We start from the raw sequence: 16,035 nt of genomic DNA, 5'->3' as shown, positions 1-16,035 counted from the left end.
GTATGTTTTTGGTTTTTCCTCTGCGGGTGAGAAATAATCCAGGTTCTGCAGCTGTTAGAAGTAAAGCAGTTTCATGAGAATAAGTTCGGCTCCACAGCCATAAAAGTACTGTGTTTGTAATGAAGAATAGTGCTGAATAAAGCCGGTCCGTGGATTCTACTCCTCCGCCTCTGCTCCTCTGTGTGTGCGTGCAATAAGCCTGGACGGCTAGTTACCGGCCGCAACGAGCCAAGCTAAGTCTGGACCAGTCTTAGCTTTATTAACCAGCGGTTCCGAACCACGGAGAGGAGCCATAGAGCTGGGAAGGTAACAAGTGTAAAAAAAAAAAAATGAGTACAGGTCTGTTTTTGACATAACCAGAGTTTTGTTTGATTTTTGAACATACTAAAACTGGTTGCAAACTTTAAGTGAACACCCAGATAGCAAAATTCTTTTGGTCCATATCTGGCCCACATCTGACATGTTCATCCGGTCCACATACCGCATGGAATGATGGCACTTGGGAGGTCCGCTCCTGTATGCCAGAAGTGGGCCACAACAAAGCCGACACAATGCCAAAAGTCAACCAAAAACAGGCTAAATCAGCCAGCACTAAACCAAATGTGGGCCGATGTACACTTTTATTCTGGCCCAAGTATGGCATGGAATGATGGCACAAGTGTGGTCCACAGTTGTTTGCCAGAAGTGGGCCACAACCAAGCCAACACATTGCCAAATGTCAACCAACATCAAGTAAAGCAGAACTCACCCAAATGTGGGCCACCACTGTACATTTTTATTCTGGCCCACATCCCACATGGAATGATGGCACAAGTGTGGTCCACAGTTGTTTGCCACACTGTTAAAAAAGTAAATGGCAATTGTTGTTCTAACACACAATTGTATTGTAATCCAACTCAGAAATATAAATTTGACATCTAACAAATAAATACATGTTTGCCCGACTCAAATTCTCAGAAGTTGGTTTAACAAGGAGTTTTAAATCGCCTATACAAGATTTTTTGAGTTCCCTCAACTGTAAACTCATGGGCATGCGCACTGCTTATGTTCATGGACACGCCCACTACGGTACGGGGTTTCCTATCCCTTTCTTCAAGTGCACAGCCTTTTTCCCTCGCGTTTGAGAAGACTGGCGGACATTGTGCTTTTATGCATCTGGAGAACCATGGAGGAACGACCCTGGGACCTTACCAGTTTTCTGAATCTTTTCTTTTCCCGGTGAGTGCTGCAAAGTACAGACAGTTAGCGGTTAGCTCTGTGAGTTAGCATTCCCTTGTGGTGTATTGCCACCGAGTTGAAGCATGAGTTCACATGTTTTTCACGTTCTGATGAAAGGAAAAGCCGCGCGCGTGCGTGTTTATAGTGCGCGTGTGCGCGTGCGTGTTTATGCCGCGCATGTGCAGGTGAGTGTTTATAGAGAAAAGAGTGTGCCTGTTATTTTCATTGTACAAATGAAAAGAGACATTAAGTTGAGTGTAATAACTTATGAAATTTCTAAACTGTTTTATGTAGTGCAGTGTTGTTGCACTCAGGCACAGAATATTACAAGACTACATTATTTTACTTTCTTAATCCGATGTGGATATTTACTGTTTAACTGTAAGTGGTTTTATAATTATTTACATGTGGATTTTTTGCTTTCATGATTTTATTTGCTTTAAAAGAAAAACAGTGACATTAACATTTTATATGTTAACCCTGTAATGCAGCAGTTAATTCGTAATGAGTTAGAAAAGTTACATTACACACTGAAATTTATCATACTTGGAGAGATATAAACTGTACAGTTAAGAACAAGAAGTGAATGGATTTAACTAAGCCCTGTTGTGCTATGCAGGCAGGGTTTTTGGATACCCTGGATTCTGGATTCTCTCCTTAAATGGAGATGGTGAGCCAACCGTGTGAACATCTGGATTTGGACTGAAGAAGAGGATTTGGACTGAAGAGGACTTTCTTTTCTTGCATTCATCGTCCTGTCGGAGTGGTAGGACTAAAAAGAAAAACTCAGAGATAAAAAGGGGAAACCTTTTTCTTTTTCCGTTGGGAAACAAGACATTTTATTTCATTTAATTTTTTTTAAAGGGTGCACCCAATTTAAAGAGACTACAATTGAAAAAATCAAACTGAAGTCCGTCCAAATATGTAAAACTGTTATTTTTTCATATATGTTAATACACTTACTTCACAAAAAATTACCTGTGTGTTTTCCTCTTACTAAATCGGTGTCTTACTGTTTTTTCCCTCATCATCACTCCCTCTTACGAATCTAGAACATTCTGGTCCAGTGTCAGGTTACTTTGATCTGTGCAGTTAAGATTATGTTCTTGAACATGGTTTTATACTGTATCTATTGATACAATGTTTGACTTCAAGCAATAAAAATGTTGTATTAACATAATTTTTTGTGTGTTGAATGATTGGTAGTGAAGACGATTGGTAGGACTAAAAAAACTGAGTTGATAGAACTCAACTTGCAGATAACACTACAAAATCTGAGTTTGTAGAACTCAAAATCTATATGTCAAACTCATAAAACAAAGTTGATAGAACTCAGAACTTAAAGGTGAAACTCAAAAACCTAAGTTGGTAGAACTCAAAATTTCTATGTAACACTCCAAAAACCTAAGTTGGTAGAACTCAAAATTTCTATGTAACACTCCAAAAACCTAAGTTGGTAGAACTCAAAATTTCTATGTAACACTCCAAAAACCTAAGTTGGCAGAACTCAAAAATCTTTGTAAACTCAACCACAGTGAATTTAAGTAAGGAAAACTCAAAAAACCAAATGCATCACGTTGCCTAGAAAATTTAAGTTCTGTCAACCTCTATTTTTTTTTCAGTGCAGAAGTGGGCCACAACCAAGCCAACACATTGCCAAATGTCAACCAACATCAAGTAAAGCAGAACTCACCCAAATGTGGGCCACCACTGTACATTTTTATTCTGGCCCACATCCCACATGGGATAATGGCACAAGTGTGGTCCACAGTTGTTTGCCAGAAGTGGGCCACAACCAAGCCAACACATTGCCAAATGTCAACCAACATCAAGTAAACCAGAACTCACCCAAATGTGGGCCACCACTGTACATTTTTATTCTGGCCCACATCCCACATGGGATAATGGCACAAGTGTGGTCCACAGTTGTTTGCCAGAAGTGGGCCACAACCAAGCCAACACATTGCCAAATGTCAACCAACATCAAGTAAAGCAGAACTCACCCAAATGTGGGCCACCACTGTACATTTTTATTCTGGCCCACATCCCACATGGGATAATGGCACAAGTGTGGTCCACAGTTGTTTGCCAGAAGTGGGCCACAACCAAGCCAACACATTGCCAAATGTCAACCAACATCAAGTAAAGCAGAACTCACCCAAATGTGGGCCACCACTGTACATTTTTATTCTGGCCCACATCCCACATGGAATGATGGCACAAGTGTGGTCCACAGTTGTTTGCCAGAAGTGGGCCACAACCAAACCAACAGTGCCAAATGTCAGTCAAAAATAGACCAAATAAACCACCACTCACCCAAATTTGAGCCACTATGCATTCTTATTCTGACCCACCTACCAAATGGAATGACCACACTTATTTCTCACATATGACCCACAGCCTAGTCATAATGCTACATATCAAACAAGAGCAGAATACATTAGAACTCACTCAAACAGGTTTACAGTCTACAATCTTGTCTATCCTGCACACTTTGGAGTCACAAACAAACCATGACAAAATGTTAAATATAAACACATCGTATGAATAAACCAGAACTGGTCTGAATTTGTGGCTGAATGTCATTATGGTACCTTCAGATACTTTTAAATGGTGGCATGCAGTGGTCCAGCCTTGTTGGTCTCAGGATCAAAGATATAGATACCTACTGAAGAATTAACTAAATAACCACACAAGAAACAATTTGTGAACAGTAGAGATTCTTTTTTATTCTTTTTTACTCATGTCACAAAACAGGCAAAACAAAACAAGCATTTAGATGAACATGAATATTCAGTCAAAATGCAGAACACTGCTGTTGACCTCCAACGCTCACTCCAAAAAAGTCATGGCCCCAACATTGTTTCATCTTCATCTGGCCCTTTAAGAAATGCACAAAAGAACATATTTTGTTGACTCAGTAAAGCAGTACTGTGGTTATATGGTTGCAGTGAAGTAAAAAAATCTTATCAGGAGACCAAACATAAAAGGCCCTGTAAAGTGATATGCTATAAAGATGTACAATATAGTGTTTAGGGATGGGCACAATTAATCGATGATCGATAATAGATCATTAAGAATTTTTTCGATCATGTAGTTTGTTTGTTTTTTTCGATCATCTAACGGTGTTATAAAACACTGTTTATAGTTCATTCATATAGTGTACGTCTTGAATCTATGTAATACATGTCACAATGTGCCAGGTAATTAAATATCCGACCAGCGGGGGGCGATGTTGACCAAAGACAGCAGAGAAGCCTGAAGTTACAGTAATAAAACATACTGTACACTGTAACGATAAGCGACGATAAAAACTACCAGCAAAATATTTTGTATTATAAATCTGTCACTAAATTCTGTCTTGAAAGCCCTACAAAATACTAGAAACCACTAAACTATATCAATTAAGTTCAAGTACTGCACCTGTACTGCAAAACTGTAGTGATACCAATCAACTAACTTTTCTTATTAAAAAAACATAAGTGGTGCAACTGCAAACACAACCTGATAAATAGTCATCTCATGATAAAAAAAAAATAAATTCAAATTGTTATTGTGGGGAATTTCTTTGACGATATATCGCACACAATAAAATATCGCCCATCCATATAAAACGTACAGTATTGTACGTAGGTATTGTAGCTGACTTACCTGCGAGCTGTGTGGAACGCCTTTTCTCCTCTCTCTTTCTCCTTCCACCATCCCTGTCTCCGGCGAGATGAAGCCACCTTTTTATATAAGCCTCCACCTCCTGGTCTGTTGCAGTGGCTGTTAACTGATTGTTTCTGACTGTTCCTAAAAAAATAGAAAACTGTAAAGCTTTGAATACATTGCACACAATAGTGAGAAATTGGCTAACTGCATGACATGCTATATCCTGCCCATAGTTGGACAGCAATGAATGTAGTTTGAAAACAGTCTAGCCATGACCAGCTAATTACTAAACTGTAGGAGGAAAACTGATTGCAGACCAGAGCATCTTAGAACAGGGGACAGATAAACAGCTGGAGGAGATGATGAAGCACATAGTTATCGAAATTTTTATTAAGGTGCAGATCACTGATACTTTGGCGCATAGTAGCCTGTGCCTTCTCTAGAGTCTCTTCCTCAAGTCTTCAAGTCTCTGAATCGACTTGGAGCATGATAAAACAGCCCTCACTATTTGCTTGTCACTGAGAGACTTGGTTTTGCAGATGCAGCAAAAAAAAAACAAAAAAACAAGCAATGGCATCCTATTAGAATACAATAGAATACTGTCTGCTACCACACTGATACATAATCATCCACACATGCATTTTGATAAATTGATATGATTAATTTCAGCACCCATATCTACTCACAAGCATGAAAGAAAATGAAGAAAGGATTTATAAGACACATCACTAGGAAATATAACCCACAATTAACACTTACCAGTGATTACATCTTTTAACTGGAGGCTGTGGAATGCCGTTTTCCCATTCACGCCACGCCAGTTAAGTTGTTTGGCCAGGGAGTTGGTGAATAGATTTTTCATATTCCGCCACACTGTGTCCTTGATATCAACTCCACCGATGACACTCAAAGCAGCAGTCTCAGAAAAAAAAAAGAGAACATACATGATCAACACAAGCAGAATTAAACTTTTAACATCTTGTTCAAAAAAAGTTAAGATGTCTGTAAATAAGGAGGAATCGTCACAAAAAAGCCATTTCATGCTCAAAGGGAGGGTCTGACTAATGTTTGGTAACAAAACATTGGTGAAATGAAGGAGTTTGTGGCAGATAATGATTATTTAGAGGCTGCGCTGATCTGGAGTGGATCTATGGCTCTGTTCGAAAACCTAGGACGCATCCTTAGAAGACCGGATTCGAAGGCCGATTACGTCATAGCGCGGCGCCAACTTAATCCACCATCTCCGCTGTCTATGTCAAAGTTTGGTGGTGAATCAGCGATTGCCTCCGAGGTTGAAGGAATCACTTCATCCTGAAAACTGCACTCTTCGTCACTGTCAACCTCAAGCTCATGCTTGTCATTTAAAGAGTCAAAGAACTGTTTAACTCTTTTGACAGCTTTTTTCCTTAAATTACAGCGTGTGGTATTACAGGATCACTAACCTATTTGGTGTTTAGCAATTTGTGCAGCTCAGCAGCAGAATGATACTCTGAAAGAGAAAGAAATGAACAAGCATTACACATTGGTACGTCATATATCAGTACATTTGTTTATTTATCTGACAGGGACAGTGCAAAGGTAAACGGCATGAGGGCAAGGTGTGCATTTGTAAAAAAAAAACTGTGTTTCTCCAGAGATTCCTACCTTTAATGAGTTCAATCGTTTCTGCCACCACCAGATTTCTGTAACAATATTGTAAAATTCATCATAACAGTATAATACACTGTTGTTAAAATGTATAATGTATAGGGATGCACAATATAATCAGCCGCTATCGATATTGGCCTAAAGTGAGTGTCGGACATCACCCCACCGATATTTAACCGATATTCAACCGACCAGCCCACTGTTTCAGTGTATCAGTATTTTTTTCCACACTATTTTTCAAAGTGTTGGAAACGGATAACAAACTGTTTGCAATCACTACTTATTTTTTCAGCTTTAATATTGGTATCAATATCAGTTATCGGCCACAAGTTTTAAAATATCAGCATATCGGATATCAGCCAAAACTCCAATATCGTGCATCCATAATAATGTAGCACTGCGTCTTTTTCCTTCACAAAAATAAAGTCATACAAACAAAAAAGTCATTCACATTTTGCTTTAGAAAAATAGAAATTATGTATTTATTTTCCTAGGGATGTAGTTGAAGCCGAATCAAAGAAATGCAAGGTCTTTTTTTTTTTTTAAGCAAAATATGAATGCCAAAATATGCTTACACTGGCCACTGAATTGCTCACAACACAGCATTCTTTTGGAAGAGCATGCAAGTTCAAACAATGCATAATAGTACATAAACTGAATAATTATAACAGTTAACCATTCTAATTTTTTTCCAAGTTCAATCTAAACTATTTTCTTGTCAGTATACAACATCTAACCAAGGGTGAAAGTAGTTTTAAATTCTTGCCGGTACTGACTGACACATTAATCTATCTCTTTATAAATGAGTAGATGAAAATTATTCTTAATGCACATTTACATTTTGTATTAGGGCTGGGCGATATAGAAAAAAAGCTTATCGATAAAAAAAAATGCATATTGATCGATATCGATATTATTGAAAAGATTTGAAACCATATTTTATGTGCAGCTCTGCCTGGACTTTTTATAATATTGCTAAATGATTTAATTTTAATAAAGAACACAAATACAGACTTCCAATTAAATATTTATTTAATCAACTTTTTTAACAATTACAGTATTGTTTTAAAGAAAAATAACTTAAGAGACCTGAGTTATGTTATTAAATACTGACAAAGAATAAACTAAAGTGACCAAAATAAATATAAACAAATAAATAAATGCTCAATTCCAATTGTTTTGTCAGATCCGAACTTTTTGTGTGGGTGTTCACATTACATTTCTAAATGTGTCCTGTCCACCGACTGCAATGACCAGCTCACGCTTAAGTGATAGGCATGCTTAGTAGGGCTGGGCGATAATTCAATAACGATATATATCAATCGATAGACCAAGCGCCGCCCTCTCAAACCACAACACAGGGCACATGAAGATGTCGCAGCAAGGAGAGGCGGAGGAAATTGTTCCAAAGAAGGGTTTTTGTAGTTCGCCAGTATGGAAGTATTTCGGTCATGGCAAGTCGGAAAAAAAACAAACCACAGTCATCTGTAAAATGTGTCGGGAACCAGTGAAAACGAAGTCTGATAACGCAACCAACTTTTTTTTTTTTTTATCATCACAGCCGCAGGAGTACGAGCTGTGTAGGCCCCGACGCGGCTCTCCTCCGAGGAATCTTCGGGAATTTCGGGAAAATATATATATTAAGTTCTGGGCAGTTTCCCACGTTGTTCCAATTAGTAGTAACACTTGAGAGAAAAATGCTGAGGGGCCAGCAACTTCAAAGTACTAACTCCGGTTAAAGCAGGAAACTAAGCTGAAGAATGGGGGCAGCGGGGGGTGGGGGGTCCATTTATTTGTTATATTTATTTTGTTCACTTTAGTTTATTCTTTGTCAGTATTTAATAACATAACTCAGGTCTCTTAAGTTATTTTTCTTTAAAACAATTCTGTTATGGATAAAAAAGTTGGTTAAATAAAGATTTAATTGGAAGTCTGTGTTTGTGTTCTTTATTAAAATTAAATCATTTAGCAATATCATAAAATGTCCAGGCAGAGCTGCACATAAAATATGGTTTAAAATCTTTTCAATAATTATCGATATCGATCAATAAGCATTTTTTTTTATCGATAAGCTTTTTTTCTATATCGCCCAGCCCTACATTTCACACACCTTTTCTCTTCTGGCTTCACAGCGGCACGCCCTCTCACTCACGTTCACACACTGCGCTGCCTGGACCACAAAAAATTTATTCCACAACACTTTCATTATTTTCGAGATTGATGTTCAATCAGAGCCAGAAAAATATGATTTAACTGTTTCATCCATTTTTTACGTTCAGTGTCCGTCTCCTCTGGTGCAGAAATAAGCAGGTCAGTCTTGGATGGATGCGACATGCCGTACAGACTGCGGTCGCCTCTTTTATGTGTTGCTAAAGTAAAATTGCTGCTTTGAACTCAAACACAGCTGCTGTCCTACTGATTTTAAATAGGGCATTTTGCAATAGACATGAAGTAATTAATCTTGCAGTAAACAAACGTTCAGGGAGCTGGGGAGACCACCGGACTTCTGGAGGAGAGGAGGAAGGGCAGGACACCAGTGCCAGCATGAACTAAAACTCAGCTCAGACAGTTAAATTCGGATTGGATTAAAATGGATTTTCAAACAGACAAAGTAGTTTTAAAGAGCATGAATTGCTGGTAGATCTTTTTTTTTGTAAACAGTGCGGTGGTGATGGTTCTAGAGGCTTTACTGCATGCCGCTGCTAATCTTTTAGTGGTAGCTACACAATACTGGACCATACCAGCTTACTTTCACCCCTGTTAACTGAAAGTTAACTAGCTAACGTTTTTTTGTACCACTGGCAGCTAAAAAAAAAAAAACATGTGAAGTTCCAACAATAAAAGCTAAACGTTTCCCACAGACAGATTAAGGCATTCATTTATTTTTGTTAAGGGACTCACCTCCACCCCCCAAGTCTGCGCTCTATCCGGGATATGGACATCATGGCGCCCCGCACTTTAGGCTCCGAGTGTGCGCTTTTGTAAATTCGAATTATGTTGCATTCTAAACACGAGGTTATGGTTGTGAATGCCAACTTGAATTACATAATTAATTATATGTCTCTGTATGGTGTTGGGGTTGTTTCTTGTAGTTGAAGGATAGGCTGTCATGGGTACGGTTATTGGGGGACGGTTGGGGTTGGTCTTTTGTACTCTGCTCGGGGTTGGATCTTTGGGGACGGGGGCAGGGGGGTTGGGGATGGTACTAGGGTATGGGAATTGGGGGACACTCTTTGGTAGCGCAAGAGGGGACGGTAGATTGGGTGAGGTATGAGGGTGGGTTGGAGGGCGAGTATTTTTTATTGTCTGGAATATCTGTGGGTTTGATGTGTATTTGTTTGTTTGTTTTGTGTGCTGTACAGTTGTGTGGGGAGGGGGGCAGGGGAGGGTGTGTGTATAGTCATGTGAGTATGTGTGTGCTGTGTGTGTTAGCTGTGGTGTATCGTGCTGTGTGTTTGTGTGTGTGTGTGTGTGCTGTGTGTGCTGTGTGAAGTGAGCGGAGTGTGTGTGGGAGAGTGTGATGTGGGTGTGTGTGCTGTGATGTCTTGTTTTATATTTTATTATATTATAATTATATTTATATTTATTATATTATCATATATTATTATGTATATATTGATTTATATATATATATTTATATATATATTATATATATATATGTAAAAGACTATTATGTATATACATAATATATCGTACATTTATATGGAACATATATGTATTTACATTGTATAGATTTCACGTATTACCTAGAAATATGTATAAATATATATACGTTTATATGTACATATATATGTGCATATATACATACATATAGTCTATATATATATATATATATATATTATATATATATTATTAAAAGGGAGCAGAAGGAAAAAAATCTTTTATATAATCTACCCCTTCTCACACTCAAATTGTTATACCGATCATACTTTCACCAAAAAAAAGATCTATTAAATTTGAGTCAACTTTGTTAGAGCAGGGAGATATGGGAAACCTGCTGGATTGCGCCCTCATAAGACTGAATTGAGTAACCCTGGCCTCTTGGAATGAAAATGTTGTGCATTCACTGAATTGAATTGACATTAATTTAAAACAGGGAAATTAGACAAAAAACATTAATCTTGTAAGATAATATATACATACATATATATATATATATATATATATATACTTTCCTTAACAAACAACAAATTCAGCACAGCCAGCACAATATTTATAGCTACTGACAGATGCTCTAAGAGACTAAAAGCAGAAGGAAGGAAAAGATCAACTTGGCTATGCCTATGGTATATTCCTGCTAGTATGAGGGTCAGTTTGGCCTCCCGAACAACTCTCAGGATTCAACATCTGCTTTTTAACTTTTTTTTTATGAATGGTTTTATTTCTCTTTGAATCATGGATGCAACATTCAGGCTTGCCATGGGGTGTGTTGTCCATGATAGACATTAGCTCTGATAAAATTCTTCTCTCACCTCCATAGTGGAGAACACTAAAGCAGTTAAGGCCTAAAAGTGTTTAGTCTTCTCACTGCTTCCATAGCAATCTCCAACAAAGCATCATTAATGGTAAGCTTCTTCCAGAATGAGTGAGGAGCAATGTGGAAAGTTGTTCCTGCAGCAATGTTATCAATCATGCCCATCATGGAACATTTCCACTGAAAAAGGAATATGTACTTATCTTATCTTATCTTATCTTATCTTATCTTATCTTATCTTATGGTTTAAGTTCATTATTTAGCACAGAAATGCATTAAAACAGAGTGCAAGGAGGGAACAAAGTTATAGACAATATATACAAATATATACAAAGTCATAGACTTGTATAAAGTTCCACTCATATCAACTTGAAAATAAAAGAAGGAGCCCAAAGAAGTATGAGCAGTGGGAGTTGGATACAAAGAAATGGGCTATATGCACGGTTCCACTACTTCCTAAATTTCAGACAGCACCTTTGCTTCCTGTCTTTCATTATTGGACAAACTGATTAATCCAGGTGTGTCTGATCTCAATAACTGGCCAAACACACCTGGGTTAATCAGTTTGTCCAATAATGAAAGACAGGAAGAAAAGGTGCTGTCTGAAATTCAGGAAGTAGTGGAACCGTGAATTTCCATTTGGTTTCACAGGGGTAGACTGTTCCTTTCCTCCAAACCAATCGTGGGATCATGTAAACACTGAATCAGAAAGTTGTAAGGTTGCGTTCTTACAGTGAATGTTTCTACAAAACGTCAGCGTGCAACGAGTGACGTGGTGAACCGCATAATTCCCTGGACAGCAACAGAAATTTTTTTTTTTTAATTCAGACTCTTTCGCTACGCCTTTTTCTCTTGGCTGTCTCCAGGAGTGTACTGTATGAGTATCAGTTTTTAAACCTTTTCTTTAAAATAATGTGATCTAACATCATACTGTGCATATCAGAAAGAATAGTTCTGCTTGGATGTTGCCGCATGTACACACCAGATTGGAATGAATTAATTCCCATGTAAACAGCTGCCTTTAAATCCTCAATCAGAATGATTTTGTACCAAAAGGGAAAAAGTCTCTATGTAAACATACCTACTATCTCCCTTTGTCCTTTTAGGATTGTCTGTGTTTATTCCCTTGTTTATCTTCCGTGTTCCATGCATGCCCTTCCTGCATCCTTTTGTGTTTTCTTGTGAGTTCAAGTCTTGGTTAGTACTTTGTTATTGTTCTGTTGTACCTTTCCAGCCAGCATTTAATGTGGGGCCCATATGGGTTCAATTTTGGCTGTATAGGGACCCAAGTGGGTTTGTCCATGGTTTCCATGGTGGCCCCATGTGTTTTCCCGTATAGCCTATAGGCATGGGCTTGAACAGGGCAAATTTGCAGATCTCATAGTTTAAGTTACATAGGCCCCATATGTGGAAGCCCACATGGGGAAACACAGTTGGGACTACCATGGAAACTAGGGATGGAACTGTTTATGAAAACCGTTCGAACCGTTCGGTTTGACTGTCTCGGTTCGGTTCACGTGTGTTGCATTCGGTACATGCGCTGCTCCTTTTTCTCGTAGGTGAAGCGTGTACACTCCAGAGCAGAAGGTGGCGGTACTGCGACCAAAGCCAACCACCAGTAGTAAACAAGAAGAAGAAGAAGCGAAGCAGCGTAGCCGGGTGTAGTAGAAAAAAATCAGTTGTTGTGGAGAATTGTGTGGGTATGACGAGTGGGAAAGAACAGGAGTTGGAAGACGCAGACATGGGCAATGTGGAGTCAACAAGTCATCTCCATGTTATGTATTTAATCTACCCAGCCAATTAACCAGGTGAGTCCAATCTGCACAGGTTAATTTACGGTGAAGATTGGACTCACCTGCTTCAGTGGCTGGGTAGAACAAATACATGACATGGAGATAACTTGTTGACTCCACATTGCCCATGTCTGGGAAGACGCGCCAGCAGCACTTAGGTCTGCTGTATGGGACCACTTTGCATTTAGAGTGACCTACGATGACGGTGGAAAGAGAGTTGTGGATAAAAGTGCAACAGTGTGCAAGCATTGTGCAACATGTTTTGTTTATGCGAACAGCAACATGACCAACATGTCAGGCTAACCCCAAAATCCCACATACTCCGTCAGCGCTCCGCTCCGCCCCGCTGTGCTCCAGACCGCCTGCACAAAGCAAAGCCTATAGCCTCCGCTGTGGCTTCCGTGGATAGATATACCCACATGGATATGTTGGCTGGGTTGGATTCCTTGTTTTTTCCCCTGGCTCGTTGACTCTTTTGTTGCTACTATATTTCTGTTGGACTTAGATTCCCTGTTTATATACCGCTTTCCAAAATAATAATCTTTTCCATTTCAGACTACCTTTGGGCTATCCCCCACACTAGTGGACAGCAGTTCAATAAGAGAACAATACTAACTTGTCTTTTCTTGTCCTGGCACATTTATACTTCACAAAGTATGGACCCCACTATGTTACATGTGGGCCACTTTAGGCCCACATCCAGGTTAGTCTATACTTACCTAGTCTTTCGGCCAAGTGTGGCCCAAAGGTGTTTTGGCCATGCATGATTTTTTCATATATGGGCCACTTTAGACTCACATCCAGATTAGTCGATGCTTATTTGCCGATTGTAGGCCAAAAGTGGCCCAAATGTGTTTTGGCCAAGGCGGGCCACGTGCGTATTTTCATATGTGGGCCACTTTAGGCTCACATCCAGATTAATCAATGCTTATTTGCCGACTTTCGGCCAAAAGTGGCCCAAATGTGTTTTGGCAAAGGTGGGCCACGTGCGTTTTTTCATATGTGGGCCACTTTAGGCTCACATCAAGATTAGTCGATGCATATTTGCCGACTTTCGGCCAAAAGTGGCCCAAATGTGTTTTGGCCAAGATGGGCCACGTGCATTTTTCATATGTGGGCCACTTTAGGCTCACATCCAGATTAGTTTATGCTTATTTGCCGACTTTCGGCCAAAAGTGGCCCAAATATGTTTTGGCAAACGTGGGCCACCTACATTTTTCATATCTGGGCAACTTTAGGCTCACATCCAGATCAGTCTATGCTTATTTGCCGACTTTTGGCCAAAAGTGGCCCAAATGTGTTTTGGCCAAGGTCGGCCACGTGCGTTTCTTCATATGTGGGCCACTTCAGGCTCAGATCCAGATTAGTCGATGCTCATTTGCCGACTTTCGGCCAAAAGTGGCCCAAATGTGTTTTGGCCAAGGTGGGCCACGTGCATTTTTCATATGTGGGCCACTTTAGGCTCACATCCAGAGTAGTTGATGCTTATTTGCCAACTCTAGGCCAAAAGTGGCCCAAATATGTTTTGGCAAACATGGGCCACGTACGTTTTTTCATATCTGGGCCACTTTAGGCTCACATCCAGATTAGTCTATGCTTACTTGCCGACTTCCGGCCATATGTGGCCCAAATGTGTTTTGGCAAAGGTAGGCCATGTACGTTTTTTCATATCTGGGCCACTTTAGGCTCACATCCAGATTAGTCGATGCTCATTTGCCGACTTTCGGCCAAAAGTGGCCCAAATGTGTTTTGGCCAAAGTGGGCCACGTGCATTTTTCATATGTGGGCCACTTTAGGCTCACATCCAGATTAGTTGATGCTTATTTGCCGACTTCCGGCCAAAAGTGGCCCAAATGTGTTTTGGCAAACGTGGGCCAAGTACGTTTTTTCATATGTGGGCCACTTTAGGCTCACATCCAGAGTAGTTGATGCTTATTTGCCAACTCTAGGCCAAAAGTGGCCCAAATGTGTTTTGGCAAACGTGGGCCAAGTACGTTTTTTCATATGTGGGCCACTTCAGGCTCACATCCAGATTAGTCGATGCTCATTTGCCGACTTTCGGCCAAAAGTGGCCCAAATGTGTCTTGGCCAAGGTGGGCCACGTTCATTTTTCATATGTGGGCCACTTTAGGCTCACATCCAGAGTAGTTGATGCTTATTTGCCAACTCTAGGCCAAAAGTGGCCCAAATATGTTTTGGCAAACGTGGGCCACGTACGTTTTTTCATATCTGGGCCACTTTAGGCTCACATCCAGATTAGTCTATGCTTACTTGCCGACTTCCGGCCATATGTGTCCCAAATGTGTTTTGGCAAAGGTAGGCCATGTACGTTTTTTCATATCTGGGCCACTTTAGGCTCACATCCAGATTAGTCGATGCTCATTTGCCGACTTTCGGCCAAAAGTGGCCCAAATGTGTTTTGGCCAAAGTGGGCCACGTGCATTTTTCATATGTGGGCCACTTTAGGCTCACATCCAGATTAGTTGATGCTTATTTGCCGACTTCCGGCCAAAAGTGGCCCAAATATGTTTTGGCAAACGTGGGCCACGTACGTTTTTTCATATCTGGGCCACTCTAGGCTCACATCCAGATTAGTCTATGCTTACTTGCCGACTTCCGGCCAAATGTGGCCCAAATGTGGTTTGGCCAAGGTGGGCCATGCATGTTTTTCCATATATGGGCAACTTTAGGCTCACATATGTTTTGTATGTGCCAGAAGAATGCCTACAGTGCCGGATTGTTGCCTGAAGTGGCCCACATCCGTCTGCTATCTGGGCAGGAAGTTCCAAATTGCAGATCCTCTCACAGACAATCCACTTTGAGCAAAAGTGGATCTTCGAAAGGGGACCTTACAATTTCCATCCAAAGCTGCTGTGGAAGATCTGCCATTGCCCTGCAGTCTCTGTATGCAATCGCTTAATGGTATTGGTGCTAGTCCATTTAAACACTTAAAAATCATTTTTAAAACGTTATAATTTAGAAAATTTGTAAAATCCAAAATGCCAAATTTAGCCAAAATGTGACAATGATGGAATCTAATTGGCTTTTGATATAAAACCTTTAAGGCCCGATTATACATACAGATATATGTACAGAAGAGCTATATGTGTATATATATTTTATCTCTTTTTATTCTTATTTTTTATCCTATTATATTGTATAGTTGAATGTGTGTATATATCATGTAAAACTGTAACTAGAGCGTGTAACAAAAGTAATTTCCCTCTGGGATTATTAAAGTATTTCTGA

The sequence above is a fragment of the Cyprinodon tularosa genome, unplaced genomic scaffold, assembly GCF_016077235.1.
Source record: "Cyprinodon tularosa strain WSP-4 unplaced genomic scaffold, ASM1607723v1 ctg748, whole genome shotgun sequence".
Classification (NCBI taxonomy): Eukaryota; Metazoa; Chordata; class Actinopteri; order Cyprinodontiformes; family Cyprinodontidae; genus Cyprinodon; species Cyprinodon tularosa.
This window is presented reverse-complemented; position numbering follows the sequence as displayed.